Below are 12,264 nucleotides of genomic sequence, written 5' to 3'. Positions count from 1 at the left end.
TCACAGAACAAGCCCTTGTATTGTTCCCAGAGTATTTTGAGCTCAGCAGGAGAGCAGTAGAGGTACAAGTTCTGGCCAGAGCGGGAAGCTGCAGGAGGACTCTCTGAGGCCTGTAGTGTGAACTTTCTGGCAACATTGCATTTACACTAGTGTAAATTCAGCCATACAAGGCTGGGAATAGTGTTACTCCTTGTGAAAAGCAGGAGTACAGAAATTGACTTTTACGGCCCTTAAGGTCAATGCAACAAGTTTGGTAGTGTGGATGCATCATTTAGAAAATTGACCTTATGAGGCTAAACTCCTTGATCTAAACTCCTAGGGTGTGTCTAGACTACATGGCTACGTCGATGGAGCCATATAGATTAGGTAGGATGACAAAGGGAAATGAAGCGGCGATTTAAATAATCGCCGCTTCATTTAAATCAAAATGGCCACTACGCTGTGCTGATCAGCTGATTGACAGCACAGCGTGGCAGTCTAGACGGGGATCTGCCGACCCCAGAACCCTTTGTCATCAGATCCTTTATGCCTTGTGAAATGAGGCTTACTGGATCTGCCAACAAAGGGTTCTGGGGTCAGCAGCTCCCCGTCTAGACTGCTGCGTTGTGCCAACAATCAGCTGATCAGCACAGCGCGGCGGTCATTTTGATTTAAATGAAGCAGCGATTATTTAAATTGCAGCTTCATTTCCCTTTTTCGCATAAACTAATCTACATTGCTTCGTCGACAGAGCCATGTAGTTTAGACGTACCCCTAGTGTAAACCAAGCCTAAGTGCCTTGCCAGTGTGGACACCTTGGGATTTACAGCACTGGGAGCTGATTTATTGCAAAGGTGTGCACTATAATTTGCCAATGTAGACTTGCCTTAGACTAGGACTTTTTAGCTTGGAAAAGAGATGACTAAGTGGGGATATGATAGAGCTCTATAAAATCGTGACTAGTGAGGAAAAAATGAATAAAAACGGTTACTTACCTTCGTAACTGTTGTGCGTTGAGATGTGTTGCTCATGTTCATTCCACTTGGGTGTGCTCATGTCGGGTGCATGGAGTTTTCCCTTAGCGGTACCTGGTGGGCCAATAGGGGAGCCGCCTGGAGTGGCACCGCTATATCAGTGCATATATAGCCTTCTTGCCAAAATCCTCCAATGCGGGGGAGGTGGGCAGGAAGTGGAATGGACATGAGCAACACATCTTGTCAACAGTTACAAAGGTAAGTAACCATTTTTTCTTCTTTGAGTGGTTGCTTATATCCCTTCCACTTAGGTGACTCCAAAGCCAAATCTCAGGAGGCAGGGTTGGAGCCTTACAGAGAGACGGACTGCAATACAGCCCTACCTACAGCGGTGTCCTCCCTGGCTTGCTGCACTATGGTATAGTGGTTCACAAAGGTGTGCTCTGATGACCAGGTAGCCGCCCTACAGATCTCTACGATGGGCACCTGAGCAACAAAGGCGGTGGATGATGCCTGGGCACTGGTCAAGTGGGCCATGATAGACGGAGCCGGAACCTGCGCCAGCTCATAGGACGCCTTAATACAGGAGAAGCAAAATGCAGGACAATGTAGCACTTTAAAGACTAACAAGATGGTTTATTAGATGATGAGCTTTCGTGGGCCAGACCCACTTCCTTTGATCTGAGGAAGTGGGTCTGGCCCACGAAAGCTCATCATCTAATAAACCATCTTGTTAGTCTTTAAAGTGCTACATTGTCCTGCATTTTGCTTCAACTACCCCAGACTAACACGGCTACATTTCTATCACTTTAATACAGGAGGTGATCCAGGATGAAATACTCTGGGCTGACACAGGTAGACCCTTCATCCTTTCTGCTATGGACACAAACAGTTGGAGGGACTTGTGGAGAGGTTTGGTTGTCTCTAAATAAAAAGCTAAAGCACATCTCACATCTAGAGTGGGTAGAGCCTGTTCTGTCCTGGAGCCATGGGGCTTTTGGTAAAAAACAGGAAGGAAAATGTCCTGGTTAATGTGAAAGTGTGAAACCACCTTGGGCAGGAAGACAGGGTAGGGGCTCAGCCTGACCTTATCCTTAAAAAAAACATATATGGAGAGTCCCCTGTTAGGGCTCTCAGTTCCTACACTTGCCTGGCAGAAGTAATAGCCACCAGGAAAGACACCTTCCAGGAGAGGTGCAGGAGAGAGCATGTTGTGGTAAAGGGCTGCTGGTTTGTGTGTGTGGACAGTAAGGAGCAGATTTACTGGAACAAAATGCATGTGCAGTTGCGTAGTAGGACTTTTTCCTGTTGTCTGGCCAAAACGTCCTTTTTTCCTATAGATTTCTACATGTTAGTGGTGCTGTATGTACATGCTTGTATAGCACTTTGAATGAAAAACACTTCAGGATAGTAATTTTCTACACTTACTATTCCCATCTAATTGTAATGTTTTGGATTTATTGATTAGGACGATGTGTATAGCAGATAAAGATTTGTGGATTGGACCTCAGAATTTGACAGCAACTGTCAACATTTAGATGAAGAAACATTTGTAAGTAAAAATTCTCCCAATTTTTCTTTCTTATATATATGGCAAGGCTATTCAATTAGAATACCATATGACCAAGGATATTTGAGTATGCTGTAAGATCTGAATATCTTTCAGTCAGAATTTATTCAACTGTGCAAAAGCAGAAAAAAGGGAGAAATGAATTTCTAGATAACCACCCACGTAGGATGACAAACAGTGAGCTGGCAAATTACCAAAGTGTAAAAGCATCAGTGAAGGAAGAAATGAACTGGAACATTGAGGAAATATAGATAATATACATTCCACACAATTTATCAACTTTACAGTGAATTTAGACTATGACTATTTAATCTCATCCCTTCCTGTGTATGAATATTCCTCATTTTTTAAATTGTTGAATTGTGCTTGCATACCACAGTGATGAGAATCACGGCAAGACCTATTAATCAATACTGAACTCAAAGTAAATTTGGAGCATTCTCCGTTATATAGATCCATGGTGTCCAACCAGCAAACTAGCCACACTCAACCAGCCAAATAGCCACTTGTGGTGAGTGGCTAGCGTGCTGGACACCATGGAGATAGACAAACAATAGTATAGATAACAGCACATATGGCAATGTAAATATATACAACTTGTCATAACATTTTAGCCTTTTATCATGGGAATAATTATATATATGCTTAAAATAATTAAAAATTATTTAATTCACAATCTTAATATTTTTTAAAAAAAATTCTGAGATCACTTCTCTTTCTTAGTTTAAATGGATCATCACTGGACATTGATTTCTCAAGTGTGACATAAGGAAAGAGATTTATTTTTACCCCCAACTCTGTACTGTAATCTTCTCTGGAAGTCCTCAGAGTATTTTTAATTAGCTGAACATGTGTCATGATTCTGAGTTCACTGATTCACTGTGTGAGCCACTGATTCACTGTGTGATTTTAGACAAGTTACTTAATAATTTTGTGCCTCAGTTAAGTCATCTGTATAATGGATATAAAAATTTTGCTGTTTTGATACCCATTCAAAAAGGGGTGTTATGAATCTTAATTCATGTTTGTAAAGTGCTTTAAATTCCTTGGATGAAAGGTGCTATTATTATTGCTACTGGTAGCTTCTGGAAACGGTCCTATTCTTTCTTAGTCAGTAGCATACAAACAGATAAAAATAGATGAAATAATATGTTCTATAATTAAACTTATTAAGGGCTGTGATTGGCTTCATTAGAAAAGCTAAGGTGAGAGCCAAACATTTAAAAATATGAATTATGGATATATGATACAAACTTATAAGAGCTCAAATCCTTATATCCTCCAGGTTTCTAAATTCTTGCTCTCTGGACAACAGAGACAGTTAAAGACATACTTGAACAGTTGCAAAATTCCTTTTAAAGCAAAGTTAGTCATTATTTGGATGTAATTGTTTTACATTTGCATTGCCTTTATGTATGGCATAAAATTATTTAAGTGCATTGGAATTACTATAACTGTGGTGAACAATAGAAGACAGTTAAATACATTAATAACATTGCCTTACAGGCATGTTCAGTGTCAACATTATTTTATTTTGTGTCTGATACAGTACTTCACACCAGTCTTGAACAGCAAAATTGCCCCAACAGGACGGCAGTCATAGCTGAATATTTTCTACTTATCCAACACAGTTCAGAGAAATTGCCTACATTATTTTTTCATAATTTCCTCCAAATACTAAATGTAGTATTTGGCCTACCGCACACTAAGGACTTTGTTATGCTTTAATTAGGCACAGCTGCAGTGAGAGGGAAGGGACATCACACAAACATCAATTCCTAGCAGTAGCCTCAGAGAAACACATCGGTACAGAATGTTTCTGGTGATGTTAGGGGGAGTATGTACAGAGTCAGTTTTTCCTCCTCACAGAAGTCAGTTGAAGTGTCAGGTTGGGTGGAAGTTCATCAGCAGAGCCAGCCTGTCTATAGAATGAATCAGGATGCCTGCTCAAGGCCCTGCTCTTTTGGAGGGCCCAAGGTGGCCACCCCAACTGTCCTGTGGACAGGAGGGATCAGGGTATTATGAGGGCCTGGTGCAGGGCAACAGGAGGGGGTTGTCCTTGCCCTGCACTCACCATGTGGGCTGCAGGAGCCAAAGTGGCCTGGCAGCTTGCTGCACCCTGCCTTTCCAGCCTGCTGCACTCGGCTTCTCAGGATGTCTGCTTCCCACTGCTGTTGAGAAGTAGGTGTAGCAGGCTGGGAGAGGGTGGCACAGCGGGGCGAAGCAGACTGCTGGGCTGCTCTGGCTCTTGCCACATGTGTGGTGAGTGAGGGTGGGTGACTCCTGCTGCTGCCATGCTAGGTCCTCCTCCCCCATAATTCTCTGGGCCATGTTACTCATGGGAAGGGACAAGGAGGCAGAGCAGGGGTAGGACTTGGGAAAGGAGTGGAGTGGAAGTGGGGCCTGTGGCAGTTTGGAGTTGCCCTGGGCAGGGTTGCCAGGTGTCCGGTATTGACCCAGACAATCCGGTATTTTCGCCTCCTGTCCGGTAAAAAAATCCAGAAAATACCAGACACCTAAAATGTCTTATTTCAAATTTGGTAAACCTCATTCTATGAGGAATAACACCAAATTCAAAATAGCTAATTCGAAATAAGTGCTGTGTACACGCTCATTTCGAATTAGGGGTCCTCCAGCCTTTTCCAGGGGCCCTGGTGGCCACTCTGGGCACAACCAGGAAAACTCGTCTGCTCCCCCCCAACCCCGGAGCCCTTAAAGGGGTAGACTCTGGCCATAGTGTCTGTGCCAGTTGCAAGCCTGTCAGCACCCAGCCAGCAGACTGTGCACCTGGCACAGCATGAGCCAGCAACCTGCTGCCACCCAGCCCTCCACCGCTCCCCAGGACCAGGCTGGTGGCTCCCAGGAACATGCCAGGGGCCGCAAAAGGCGGGCACCTGCCTGATCTAGTGCGGAGATTGTGGACCTCATTGAGGTTTGGGGGGAGGCTTCCAGTGCCCACAATCTCTGCACTAGATGCAGGAATGCGGCCGTCTACAGCCTCATGGCTGCCATGTGGCCACCAGAGGCCACGTGCAGCCAGGAGCAGGTGCAGAGCAAGATCAAAGAGCTGCGAAAGGCCTATACCAGGGACTCCCAACCATGGACTGACCCAGAGGCCTGCCCGCAGTATGAGGCCCTGGACCGCATCCTGTGGGTGGGGGGGGTCAGATGGTCCGTGCCCTCCTGGTGGTCATTGACCCCGGGGCAGACGGCCCTGCCCCTGACACAGGGGAAGAGGAGGAAGAAGAGGAGGACGGCAGCCAGGAGCCTCGGGAGCCTGCAGGCAGCGTGCCCTGAACCCAGGACCCCTGAGCTGTACCAGAGAGCCCGTCAGCAGCCTCATCCGAGGCCAGGGAGGCCTCCACATGTGAGTGCCATCACGGTCCCCTTATGTGGGGTGGGGGGGGAGGGGGAGCCCAGGGACCGTGCGCGTGGACCTTGCCGACCATGGAGCAGGCGGCAATCTGTGCATCTGCCGTGCCAACGGGACATGTGGCCCCAGCTGGGTGCCATGCAGGGGCCCAGGCCCTGTTCCTCACACGCATATATGTGAAGGCACATGACAGGCTCCTGACCCGGGGGAGAGACACTTCACACTGCCCTCCCTCCAGATGCCCTCTCTACGGCAGGGCACATCTCCCCTCCCCGCCCCCCACACCACACTATAGGCAGCACAGGGGCTGGGGTGCAGTCCTGGGTCAGCTCACTCTCCTGGGGATAGCAGGACGTGATGGTGCAGAGACCTCTCGTCCTCACCTTCCAGAGGGGGGCTGGGTTTCACCCACTGTGTCCCCAGGGAGAACTGACCGTTTCTTTTGTTTCACCACAGGCGCAGCACCTGCGAGTGCAGGGTGCACCACCCCGCCTGGAACATCCACCCGCACCCGGGCCAGCAGGTGCACCCTCAACCAGGAGGAGTACCAGAGGCAGCAGCTGCGGTTACAGGGAAGGAGGTCCACAGCCAAGAGCAGTGGGTGCAAGAAGACCTGCAGCTGTGGCAGGAGAGGTTGCGGGAGCTGTGGGAGCAGGGCCGTGCCCTCTGCGAGCACCTGCAGGCCCTGGTGGACCGGTTGCTGCCTCCTTCTGCTCCAGGCCCTGTGGCCACCCCAGCTATCACTCCTCCTTCCACCCCTGCTCCCCCTCCTGTTTCTTCCGCCCCCTCCACCCTGTTCCCCCTGCCCCACCCTCTATACCCACCCCCCCCCAGGAACACTGAGGCCTCCGCACCCGCAGTGCTGCGAGATGGGGGGGCCGGTAAGACCCCCAACCCTGAGCTTCCCCTCCCCCTTCCTCTCTTTGTTTCCCCCTTCCAGCTCCCTCCTCCTAGGTTTCCCCCGTTCCCCCTCCTGCCCTCATTCCTCCCCTTCTCCCACCCCAGTTATGTTAAATAGAGTTTTTTGTGGCAACACAGGTGTTTTTATTGTACATCGGGAAGGGGGGTTAGGGAAGGGAAAGGGGAAAGAGGTAGGGGTGGAATGTAAGGCACAAGGCCCAAGTGGGGCACGCCAGGGGGACTTCAGTCCTCATCCACCTAGAAGCTCTCCCGCAAGGCTTCCTGAAGGGCCTCCCAGCTGGCAGCCATGCAGGGCTGTGCATGCTGGCCAGCCAGGCGGTCAGTATCTGCCATCCAGGCTGGCAGGAAAGCCTCCCCCTTCCTCTCACATAAATTGTGGAGCACACAGCACGCTGCCACCAAGTGCGGAATATTGTGCTGGGAGAGGTTGAGGCAGGTGGGGAGGCATCTAAATCGGGTTTTCAGTCGGCCGAAGGCCCCCTCGACCACAATGCAGGCCCTGCTGAGCTTGGCATTGAAGGCCTGCTGGAAGGGGTTGAGGTGTCCCGTGTAGTGCTTCATCAGCCAGGGCTGTAGGGGGTAGGCTGCATCCCCCAGCAGGCACGCTGGCATGTCCACGTCCCCGACCCTGATGTGGCGGTCGGGGAAGAAAGTCCCGGAGTGCAGCCTCTGGCACACGGAGGAGTTGTGGTACACCCGTGCATTGTGTGCCTTGCCGGACCAGCTCACATTGATGTCCGTGAACTGGCCCTGGTGGTCAGACACGGCCTGCAGGATCACAGAGAAGTACCCATTCCTGTTGATGTAGAGGGAGGCCTGGTGGTCCGGGGTACGGATGGGGATGTGCATCCCGTCGATTGCCCCCCCACAGTTGGGGAAGCCCAGGGCACCAAACCCCTGGATGACCGTGTCCAGGTCGGTGAGGCAGATGACTCTGCGGAGCAGCACCTTGTTGATGGCCTTGAACCCCTGCAGAGAGACACACAAAACCAAGGGTCACTGGGGTGCCCGGGTGGCTGGGAATGTTCATTCCCTGCAACTGCCCTGTGCCCCACTCCCAGGAGCAACCCCCACTGCAATCCTGGCTACCGCGGGAGGTCTGTAGTGCAGCTGGGACAGACCGAACCCTCCTGGGGAGGGCACTTACACCACCTCCCGCCCTGTTTTCCCTGGGGCAGACCTTGTCCTCCTTGCAGCCTCCCTTCATGGGCCTGTGGCCGGTGACTGCCGTACCTGCATGAGCACCACTCCGACGGTGGATCTCCCCACGCAGAACCGGTTGCCAAAGGATTGGTAGCCATGCGGTGTGGAGAGCTTCCAGAGGGCGATGGCCACCCGCCTGTGGAGGAGAATAGCAGGCTTCATGCGTGTGTCCTGTTGCCGCAGAGCAGGGGCTAGCCACTCGCAGAGCTCAAGGAAGGTGTCCTTCTTCATCCTGAAGTTCTGGGTCCACTGTTGGTCTCCCCAGCACTCCAGGACGATGTGGTCCCACCAGTCGCTGCTGGTGTCCAGATGCCAGATGCAGTGGGGCACGCTGGCGTCTGGGCACCGCTCCTCCACAGCCCCCAGGGAGGCAGGGGGAGGGCCAGAGACCTGGTCTGCAGCAGAATCAGGCAACCTCCAGCAATTGCTGCCAGGCTTGCAGCAAGACATTCAACATGAGCACCAGAGTGCCCGGGGGTGGCTCTGGCTCCATAGTGCCAAGTGCTGTGGTGTCCCAAATGAGACCAAAGCAGGAAGAGAGGAAAATGCTTTGCTGTCTCTGAGGGTATGTCTACAATACAAAGTTAATTCGAACTAACAGACATTAGTTCGAATTAACTTTCATAGGCGCTACAATAGCGCTCCGCTAGTTCGAACTTAATTCGAACTAGCGGAGCGCTTAGTTCGAACTAGGTAAACCTCATTGCACGAGGACTAAGCCTAGTTTGAACTTACTAGTTTGAATTAAGGGCTGTGTAGCCCCTTAATTCGAACTATGGGAGGCTAGCCCTCCCCAGCTTTCCCTGGTGGCCACTCTGGGCACCACCAGGGAAACTCGTATGCCCCCCTCCCGTCCCAGGAGCCCTTAAAGGGGCACGGGCTGGCTACGGTGCCCGTGCCAGGTGCAAGCCTGCCAGCACCCAGCCAGCAGACCCTGCACCTGGCACGCCATGAGCCAGCCACCCGATGCCACCCAACCCTCCGCCTCTTCCCAGGACCAGGCTGGCGGCTCTCGGGAGCCTGGCCAGGACCGCACAAGGCGGGCACCTGCCTGGTCTAGTGCAGACATCGTGGACCTTGTCCACGACCTCCGCACTAGGCACAGGAAAGTGGCCGTCTAGGGCAGGAGAGCTGCCAGCCTGGCCACCCAGGAGCAGGTTTGCATGAAAATCAGGGTGGTCCCTTGAGACCCCCGACCCTGAGCTTACAATGGCCGTACCAGGTCAGACCAAAGGTCCATCTAGTCCAGTAGCCTGTCTGCTGACAGCAGCCAACCCTAGGTATCCTGGATGGGATGGACCAAAGACAGTGACCAAGCCATTTGTCTCGTGCCATCCATCTCCAGCCTTCCACAAACAGAGGCCAGGGACACCATTTCTACCCCCTGGCTAATAGGACTCTATGGACCCAACCTCCATGACTTGATCTAACTTCTCTTTAAACTCTGTTCTAGTTCTAGCCTTCACAGCCTCCTGCAGCAAGGAGTTCCACAGGTTGACTCTTTGCTTTGTGAAGAACAACTTTCTGTTACTAGTTTGAAGCCTGCTACCCATTCCTTTCCTTTGATGTCCTCTAGTCCTTCTTTATGGGAACTAATGGAGAACTTTTCTTTATGCACCCTCTCCACACCACTCATGCTTTTAGAGACCTCTATCCTATCCCCCCTCCGTCTCCTCTTTTCTAAGCTGAAAAGTCCCAGTCTCTTTAGCCTCTCTTCATATGGGACCTGTTCCAAACCCCTGATCATTTTAGTTGCCCTCCCCTCTCCCAGCCTCTCTCTTCCCCTCTCCCACCTCTTTTTCCCAGTCTCCCCCAGTTTTGTTCAATAAAGAAAGATTCTATTTTTGAACACACGTTTTCTTTATTTTGTACATCAGGAAGGGGAGCTAGGGAAGGGTAAGTGGAAGGAGGTGAGGGAGGGATGGGGTACGCGCCCCCGATGGGGAGGACTGGGGTGGCTCTGTGGGCTTCTCGGGGTGGAAGCTCTCCTGCAGCCCCCCCGATTGGCCCCTCCCTCCGGATGGCAGCCTGTAGCATGTGCAGCTGGGGTGATGGCCGAGTGCTGTGATGTTCCTCGTGTGGGCACTCCAAGCCAGGACTGCTTTGCAAGCGGGGAACCCTGAGAACTGTCTGTCTGGGGTGGGGGTCGGGTCCCTTTAAGCACGGCCCTCGGCTAGCCTGAGACAGCAGCTCCACGCTGTAAGTCCTCATCTGATGCCCTGCCGGCACTGCTTCCGGCCATCCTTAACCTCTGTTCAGGGTCCAGTCTGTGTGGACATGCTAGTTCGAATTAGCAAAATGCTAATTTGAACTAGTTTTTAAGTCTAGCTGCGCTAATTTGAATTGGCTTAGTTCGAATTAACTAATTCAAACTAAGTTAGTTCGAATTAGTGCTGTATTGTAGACATACCCTCTGCGAGGTAGGCAAGCAAGCAGGAAATCTGAGAACTGGCTGTTCAGGGGGGGTCCCTTTAAGCACGCGCTTCAGACAACAGCCACACAAAGCAACTACTGACCTGATGCCCTGCTGGAACCGGTTTCAGCCACCCTTAAATGCGATCCAGCGTCCAATCAGTGTGGATGCACTATTTTGAAATAGCAAAACGCTGTTTCAAATTAGATTTTGTGTCTAGATGCGTTATTTCGATTTAGCTTAATTCAAAATAACTATTTTGAATTAAGTTAATTCGAAATAACACTGTAGTGTAGACATACTCTCTGAAAGGGGCCATGCTGTTTTAATGCTGTTCTTTTTTTTTTGCTTAAGTCTTGGGAGTCCTTTTTTTGTTGTTGTTCAACAACTTTGGTCTCCCCCTCCCCTTTTTTTTTCTCAACAGAATTTTTTCCCCAGTGTTTTTTTTTGGGGGCGGGGGGGATGTTCAGTATTTTTGGTTCAACCATCTGGCAACACTAGCCCTGCACCTGGGGCACTTGGAGGGGTTATCCCAGGCCCCACACTCCACTCGGGATGATCCTGTTCATCAGGCTATGGCACAACCATTTTAGGATGTCTGTCTGCTTTAGTTTTAATGTCCTTGGTTTGTAAGACTCAGGAAGCATAAAGATCAGGATCAGGTCCACCCTGTGCAACTATTCATGGTGGGGGGAGGGGGAGACTTTATTTATGGGTCAGAGTTTCAAAGAAGCTGTGATGATACCTGCAGTTTCCCAATGAAGACTTTGGGATATCTGAAGAGACTATTCCTAGAAAATCCAGCTCAAATGTTTTACTGAGACTAGTTTTATACTAGAACAGGACTTTGAGAGTTTGGTCAGTGCCATGTGGCGCACACGCAATACACACATGATCATAGAAAATGTATCTGTCACATCTCATTGTACTAATATAAGAAGTCTTGAATAACTTGTGATAGATCAAAGGCATATAAAATTGTCCTCTTATTTTTAGCATATGCAGAAACCTACATTTAAACGTGAAAACAGAGGGTTTTCTCTTGTAAGTTGCTAGCTGACTTCAGAGAATTTGATGTACAGAACCTGAGTAGCTGCTAGACAATACAATGTTTAGCATGTGCAAATGTGGGATTTTGCATGGACAAACAAATGTACCTGTAAAACTACAGATGTAATTTTCAGTAATTGCAAATTTGGATTGTTATTATTAATGATAAATTAATGTTATGATACTGTTACGTTAAAATACTAAGGTTTCATTGTAGCTATGGAAATGAAAATCTAGACATTAACTCACAAAGGGGAGAAGCCCAGTGTTTCCTTGACAACTGATGAGAGCACAACTGCGTGAAACCCAGGAAGATTCACTTTTACAGTCATATTTATTGAAACATAACCCCAGTGCAAGAACAACTTTCACTGACTTGCAAGATACCATATTTAAGGATAAACAGGTAAAAATGCTCTACCTGCAAATTATCAAGTGTTTTTTTCACATGATCACTTAGATTTTCTAACTCTAACATTGTGCAGTGCTGTTCTGTACCATTGATTGTGTTTCACAGGTCATCTTCGGGGAAAAAAAGTAACGTTTAAAATATAGCTAACACTTTAATATTAAGATTTGTCACAAATTATTTTTAGACTATTTGGTTTTCTGGTACTATCTAATAGACAACATTTGTCTTTGTTCTGAAGGCATTAATGTGTAAAAGGATACCTGAGGTGCTCAATGATTTCAATGCCTTGCCACTTTTGGAATTTTATGGAGGGGGAATCAGTGGTAATTTGGAGAGAATCATCAGTGTGAGAAGAAAGGAAGAGCAGAA

At 49.2% G+C, this 12,264-nt stretch overlaps 1 long non-coding RNA gene across 2 annotated transcripts in view; it reads left to right on the top strand.

Moving 5' to 3' along the window:
* LOC112547691 (uncharacterized) overlaps positions 1 to 12,264 on the top strand; it is a 27,224-nt gene extending 14,960 nt beyond the window's left edge. The window contains exons 3-5 of one of the 2 annotated variants that reach the window (XR_012896498.2): positions 2,422 to 2,505; positions 11,737 to 11,889; positions 12,134 to 12,264. This is a non-coding gene — a long non-coding RNA (uncharacterized LOC112547691). Of the gene's footprint in view, positions 1 to 2,421; positions 2,506 to 11,700; positions 11,890 to 12,133 lie in introns of both variants that reach the window. The other variant, XR_012896497.2, reaches the window with a different exon arrangement.

The sequence above is a fragment of the Pelodiscus sinensis genome, chromosome 17, assembly GCF_052426305.1.
Source record: "Pelodiscus sinensis isolate ZL-2025 chromosome 17, ASM5242630v1, whole genome shotgun sequence".
Lineage (NCBI taxonomy): Eukaryota > Metazoa > Chordata > Testudines > Trionychidae > Pelodiscus > Pelodiscus sinensis.
Note: the sequence above shows the minus strand (reverse complement) of the source record. Positions and strands in the feature narration are given on the sequence as shown.